We start from the raw sequence: 7,351 nt of genomic DNA, 5'->3' as shown, positions 1-7,351 counted from the left end.
GGAGACCCTGTGTTTCGGTGTGGAGACCCTGTGTTTCGGTGTGGAGACCCTGTGTTTCGGTGTGGAGACCCTGTGTTTCGGTGTGGAGACCCTGTCTCTCTCTCTCTGGGACAGTATTGAATAAGGCCCGATAAGCATAAGCTAGGCCCCAAGGGATTTGTGCCTCCTCAGATTCACCTGAGCCATCACATCCCTGTCTCAAATATTCGCTTAGGCTCTCAGGATCTTCCAGGTGTTTAGGAGTGAAGTTCCATGACACCGGAGATGCCTATCTCTTTAAGGTCTCTCCCAAGTTTCTCCACGCTCCCTGCCACTCAGTATTCTCTGGCTTTAGAGAAAGCTTCCTCAAAATACAGATACTGAGTGAAATGACTAGCATGATGAGTAATGCATTCAAGGAGATTAGCAACATGGTCAAATGGGCATTCAGAAAATGCATCAAGGATTCAAAGGAGAGACTGGGAGATGATTTTAAAATCCTGACTTCTACAATATTAGCAGCTTCCTCTGGAGCTGTATGCCACATTGTATGCATTTTTTTTTTCTCTTCACAAAGACAGGCTAGCAGCAGCCAGAAAAAAAGTTTACAAAAAGTGCACAAAAGTTTACAAAATATCCCAGAGCATTGGCAGTCCGCCTGGACTTTTCAAGGTCACGTTTGCAGTTACAGCACCTGCAGTTTCGATAACGAAGCTTTCCAAGAGCAGAGAAAGATTCGTTCTAAGAGCTAAAAAGCAGTCTTAGCTTCATTCTAAAAGCTAAAAAAAAGCAGAATTTTGCCCTTAATTTTGCCTTAATTTTGCCTCAATTTTGCCCTTTGCATTCTCCACCAAAAAATGTCAACGGTTTACGGGCATTCGGCCCAGTTCTGTGATGAAGGGGACGGGGGATCCACGGGTCCACGCCCTGGGAAAAGGGGAAAAGGGTAAGGAGATGGCCCTGAGAGCAAAGAACAGCGGCAACAATCTGAGGAGAAACAAACTCATTTACTAAATAAGATATCGGAATGCAAAACAACACACTGTAATACAATATAATTACAATTTGAGCTGATAAATCCAATACAGAGAGAGAATGTCCCAAAATCAAGGTAGGCCTTACTCTACTACCGACGATAAGATGGCTGGAGAGCGAGGTGCTGCCAAGACGAGAGATGGCGGAAAAAGGGACGAGGTCTCGTGATCTGCAAGTTTTTATACTGCAAGCTTTTATCTTTTCCCTCCGACTGGAAAATGGTAACAGAGGAGCAAAGTGCCGTGGGGAATGTAGTAGTCCTTCTCTTCTGAGAACCAGGTACATTCGCTACATGATGTTATGATGTGGAATACCAACAACCGAAAATCACAAAACCATGACAAGTTTCCACCAGCTGATCATTCTGAGTGCTAGATTAAGAAGAGATTTTGACTAAGACTGATGAACAAAGGGTGAGGATTTCTTGGATGGGAATGTTTTGCTCTGGAGAGAGGTAGTTGTATGCCTTTGGATTTGTGCTGTTCATCTGACTTTGGAAACCTGTCTCTTGTGTGCTGTCTTCTGATGAATACCAGAAACCTGAGTCATTGGCATCTGCAATTAAAATCATAAATGGCAAAAAAAAAATGCTCAAGAACAGGTAGATAATGTGATTTAAACACAGACTGGACTTCTTGTGAATCCTCTGTCGGAGGAAATACAAAATAACTACTCCATAAGAAAACAATATTAAACATCAAATAAATAACCAGCTGTACTTCTGTGTGCTGTCCAAAAGACTCTGAAATGGTATTTCAACATCGTATCATAGTTTCACAGACTGAAAACCTAGTTGATGTACTCATCTTAGGCTGGAACTGTTCCAGCTGGAAGGTAGTATTCACACTACTCACTACACAGTTTTCTAACATTATTTTAAGGGAAACAATGTGAATAATTACAGCTCTACAGTGAAATGCTAGCTGGCATCTTAATTTTGCCTTTGAATAAATACAAGTAAGTCTCCTTGATAAGAATATAATTTGTGTATGTAGCCTAGGGAAAAGGTTTTATTAAATGTATTTTCTTCTTACATAAGGTACATATATATTCCCACAGGTTTTTTGCCCGACAGTGTCTTACAGTAGTTCAGCTGACACAGAGGCTTTTTGCTGATGTCTCTGCCAGTCTCTCAGGAATGATGTTACATGAGTAGTCACTGGTCATATGACAAGTGCCGGGTTTCGTCTGTTCCTCTTGGGTAGGTAGAAACAGAAGGAGATTACTGCACTATGAAAAACCTCAGTCTGATCCAAAACATAACCTTGGAGAAGGAGAAAATACTTTAGATTCTTCATTCTTCAATTTTCTTTGTTAAAACCTGATGCCGCTTTCATGTAAAGCACCAAGAACAATTGTGTTGCTTATGGCAGGAAGAATATCAGGCTTTGGCTTTTCTACTGAGTTCAACTAAAGGTATAATTTAAGGGTGTCTATGATAAAGTGAGGTAGTTATGATCTAGTAAAAGTTCAGAAAAACATAAAAAGGAGAACAACAGCCACTGTCAGATCCATCTAGTATAGTATCTTGTTTCTAATGGTAGCCAACATTTAGTGTCTGGGAGTGAGTATGACGACAGGGAAGATAGTGATATTTCACAGTTTTCAACTGTTTTAGAGGAGGGACTGAAAAATGCAGTGACAGAGACCATGGAGAATCAAAAGAGTAAGTGTTTTCATTCTCTCATCAAGTTCAAGTCTGAGCTAGCACAGCACATGAGTGCTCCGTATTCCAGTACCGCATGCAGCAGCTCAAAGCCTGAGCCAGGGCAATGTTTTGTGTATGGCATGCATCACATAGCAGTTTGTGAAAGAACTGCTTTAAGATTTAGGATAAAATTGGATGCAGATTAAAAGGCCTTTTAAACCAACAAACAGACACGTTCCCTGGGTGCAAGCAATCCTTCTCAAATACTTGTGACAATGAATTTCTCTCAAGTTCATATTTGTGTTTGTTTACTGTATGAAATTGTGATGTGTCCAACACTGTACCCTGAAGAAAAACATTTGCCATTAAAAAGAACAATCATAAAAATTTTACTTCCTCATGTTTTTAAGGATCCCATGGTAATTAATAAACTCCATTAGTGGAAGAGTCAGTTATTCTAAAATTAAAGCTGAGCTAGAGGTGTCTCTTGTTTGCAAGCTTCTCTGCAATTTACTGTTCACCCTCAGGACTCAGAATGAGACAGACATAAGTGTCTCTTGAGTCACAGGGCCTTTTAGCTTTAAATAAAGCCGAAAGCAAAGAATTTGAGAAACTGATGGCTTCTCCATGTAAAAAAAAAAAAAATAACAATAAAAATGAGAGGGACAGGGGAATGTTAAAGATGATGATTCAGCAACGTTAGTACTAATCAGAGTAGGTGCCTCAGTCCCTGCTGAGGTAAGAAATTTGCTGAATTAAACAAATGCAGATCACTCCCAAATGTCACAGTGTAGAAGCCAACAATCTTTTTTTTTTTTTTTTTTCTATCTGTAGTACATAAGTTGAATGTAGGTGCCGGGTCTAGGAAGTAAGACTACTTCCTAGCTCATATTCTAGTACCCTTAACACCCTAGAAATATCTACTTTCCTGAAAACACACACACACGTTCCTGGGTTTTGGCACCAGCTTGAAAACACACGTTCCCGGGTTTCGGCACCACTTGAAAACACACTCACACACACAATAGCAGCAAGAAAAGCTTTTTTTATTCAAAAGTGTAGCACTCCTTTTATGATACTTGCTATCTACTATTGCCATCTAAAGCTTATTCCCTTAATGCTGATTGGATATTTTTGCTGAGGCATGTAGCAGTGAAGCATGAAGCAGTATTTTCCATCTATTGACATATCAAAAGGTAGCTTATCTGATCATCTTAGTTTGCCATTTTTCCTGCGTCACGGGTACATTCTTTGGTCGACTAGTCCTTGTTCCTTCAGGGAGGGACCTTTCTCGTTACATCTCGTATCCTCGCAACAGCCTATTACAACACTTTCTGAAGTGCAAAATTTCTGAGGTTTTTAAACATTAACATGTTTGGAGAAATTGAAAAGAGAGGTGGATGGCTGGAACACATCCCTTGCTTTGCTGCAGGCCAAATGCAGGCTTCAAAGGTGCCCATATTCAGCCTTAAGCCTCTCAGTGGCATGTGTAAGTATCCTTCAGGTGCAGACTGCTTCAAGTCTGACGTAGGGTTTACTACTTTCTGTCAGACAGGAGACTGTATACTTTACCTGAGTCTGGAGCTTGCTCACAATATGGTTTGTTTTCTTTAGCCAGTAACGAGGCAATTTAAAATATATAAACAGTTGTAGGAACAAAATGTAAGCCTTATGATTTTCTTCCCAGCTGACTGATCTGTCTTCTAGTATATGTTTTTCTCGTCCCTCTAAATCTTGAATTTAGTTCAGCTTCTATGGAATTGATCAAGTGTACTTTCCTTTTTCTTACAGCATTATCCGGTGATGATATAGTCTGTGTGGTTGTGTACACTGACAAGTTCCTCACATTGAAGTGGTAAGTGTATTTGTGTTTCTTGCCTCCTGGATAAAAACTCTATGCTATTATTCAATAACCAAGGTTCAGAGTGCTTTAATTGTGGCTTTTGACAAAGTTGACTGTATGAAAATTGTAACTTTAAGAACCTAATTACTTGGGTTTCAGTGACTTAGGGTATGTTTGTGTGAACAACTTAGCTCAGGAGTCTATTTTTAAAGGAAATTCTCCAGTAATGTTGTTTTTTATCATGCTGTATTTTGTATCATGGGGTAGTCTCTGAACATGCAGACCAGTTTCCTTTCCAATGAAAGTGAAGTAGCATATGCGTTCAAGAATTGCACCTAATGTACTCTAGCCATTAATGGATCCTCATTGTAGTTACACTGAATTAAAACACCTAAAATTTGTTTAGTTTGGATGTCAGTTCTCCAGCAATAGTTGTTTTCCTCTGCAGACAGTTTCCTGTTGTCTTGCACAACTTGTAAACACAGACATAGCCATATAATGAGCTTAGGCCCTCTCCTCCCTTGTTTCTGTTGAGGAAACGTGGGGAGGAGGAAGAAAATAAAAGCAGGAAAATATGGGGATAGGAAGCAGATAGCACTTAAGTGGGGGGAAAAAAGAAGCACTGCTGAGATAAAGACATGGCTATATGACCACTTCATATCACATGGAGAAGAGAAAGAAATGAAAACAGGAAAATGATTCCCTCTTTCCATGAAATAGAATTTAAGACCTGTAAAAAAATATATACTGTTAAATATGATATTTTCAGTTCACATCTGAAAGAGAAGTGGTTGGAGCTAGCAGCATTCACGCATGTGATTAGGGAGCAGGAGCTCTCAAGCAGTTTGATTAATGAGAAAAGCTGATTGGATTCTGGGATGGGAATTGTCCTCTTGTTGAACCTCTTAAGGAATGGCTTTGTATCAGCTGCAGTTATTGCAAATACAAGCTAGAGAGTTAGCACTGAGCTTTAATATATAAATGTTTCTCCTCTCCCCACCCCCCTCGGCCTCTGCACCCCACTAAACTGGTAAAAAAAAAAAACAAAAAAAAACATAACATGAGGGAAGAGCTGTGTTTATAAGTAATCAAACATTTATGAGTCATTTAACTTTGTTAAGGTGAATAAGCAAGAGCAGAATAATTTTTCAAAAAAGCATCTTTTAGATGTCATTAGGGAGTTTTTTTTTTCCCAATTCTGAAGGAATGAAAAAGGCAATGAACTCCTGAGAAGAAAATCTGTGAGAAGCTTAAGCTGGTAGGGAGGTACTTCCAGAACGAAAGTTGTACCAGGCAGTTAACGAGGAATCTTCGGAGACAGGCAAGCAACATGGAGTACTTGAGGTCATAGCATTATAGAAGATTTTTTTTTCTAATGGGTGACCTTCTTTTACTAGCTGCAAATGAGTTACCAGGAAATATTCCACAGTACTGTTGCAAGAGTCAATAAAGTCAACACATAGACAGCTGGTGCTAATATCTGAAAAGTGCTGTTTAGCTGAAGCTCAATTTTCTGTTGTATTTGAATGCTATGTGATTTACATGAGTTACTCTAAGTGTGCCCATAGAGTTTGGTTGCTCTGCCAGGAGGGAGCAGAATGATAGATATTTGCAATGGTTTTCATTGCTTAAAGCCATCTCAAAATTGTTTTGCTTTTGTTTTGGTGGTAACGTGTTTGTTTTTTGTTGCTGTTTTTCTTCTATGGAAAAAAAAAATCTACGGTTCTGGTATATTCAAAAGAAATAAAAATTGAGTAGGATATCTACTTACATCTTTTTCTGCTGTCTTGATATCCTGGGCTTTATCACACTTCTCTTATCCTATGTCTGCCATCCTTTCTTCTCTAATGTATAAAACTGAAGGTGCTGCTTGTGCTATCAGAAAATGAATTAGACCTACTTCTGTACAGGCAACAGTAAACTAGTATAAAGGAAGTGAAGGTAGTTGACATATCCAAGGAATGGCATCATGTCATCCAAACATGAACAGCATTAACAGCTACTGGCCAACACCACTTCATCTGCAACATGTCACTGTTTGGCGAGTCTTGTTATGTCACTGAGAAGTAGAGACAGGATGTTGTGCTTGTGGAAATGCAAGGGAAAGAAAAAAATCAGCAACAATTAAGTAGGAATAGCAGCCAGTAACATAGCATCTTCATACGGCGAACTAATGAAATAGTTAAATTCTTATAAAGATCACATACCAGACCACAAAATATAATCCCCATTGTGTAGTCTCTGAAAAGAACAAGAATGATGATGATATTAAACAACATCTGTCAGAGGCTTACTGAGTCTGGATCCCTTTTAGTTATTCATTAAAGTGGCATAAAATCTTAGAGAGTTCTAAGAAGAAAAAAACAAACTAATCCTGTGAAAATTAAAGCTAGTAATGACAGAGAGATGGAATTTATACCCTTTAATGCAGCAGTTACTGGTAGAACAACAAAAAGTCACTGATGTGTTTACATGTAGTGTAGTTCATGTTTAGGTAAGACTTGCTTAACAGTTAGAGGAGAAAAATGTTGTCATGGGACTTTCTCTGGATTACCAGTGTTCATCACTCACTGCCAGACTTTTGCTGTGTTATGTAACATAGCTGTGCCTTCCCAAACTATAGACATGGTAAAACTCAATTTTAACATCCATCTTTGAGTCTTTGTCTTCAACTTGCAATCCACAGCTCTAATCAGAATTAAATCTGAATTATCCATGGTATTTAGATTAAATGAGAACACTACGTTCTCTGACTTTTAAGAGGGACAGTGCTCTGAACTGTGGAAGCTTTATATCTAGGGGATCTTGTAGGTTTGTAAATTGTAATTTGGTGTGAGACTAGATTT

The 7,351-nt window shown here is 38.9% G+C and overlaps 1 long non-coding RNA gene across 1 annotated transcript in view; it reads left to right on the top strand.

The window, feature by feature from the left end:
* The window catches only part of LOC110401196, a 16,941-nt gene extending 14,732 nt beyond the window's left edge, over positions 1-2,209 (top strand). Inside the window, exon 3 of the long non-coding RNA XR_002440306.1 lies at positions 2,074-2,209. This is a non-coding gene — a long non-coding RNA (uncharacterized LOC110401196). The remainder of the gene's footprint in view (positions 1-2,073) is intronic.

The sequence above is a fragment of the Numida meleagris genome, chromosome 6 (assembly GCF_002078875.1).
Source record: "Numida meleagris isolate 19003 breed g44 Domestic line chromosome 6, NumMel1.0, whole genome shotgun sequence".
Classification (NCBI taxonomy): domain Eukaryota; kingdom Metazoa; phylum Chordata; class Aves; order Galliformes; family Numididae; genus Numida; species Numida meleagris.
This window is presented reverse-complemented; position numbering and strand designations above follow the sequence as displayed.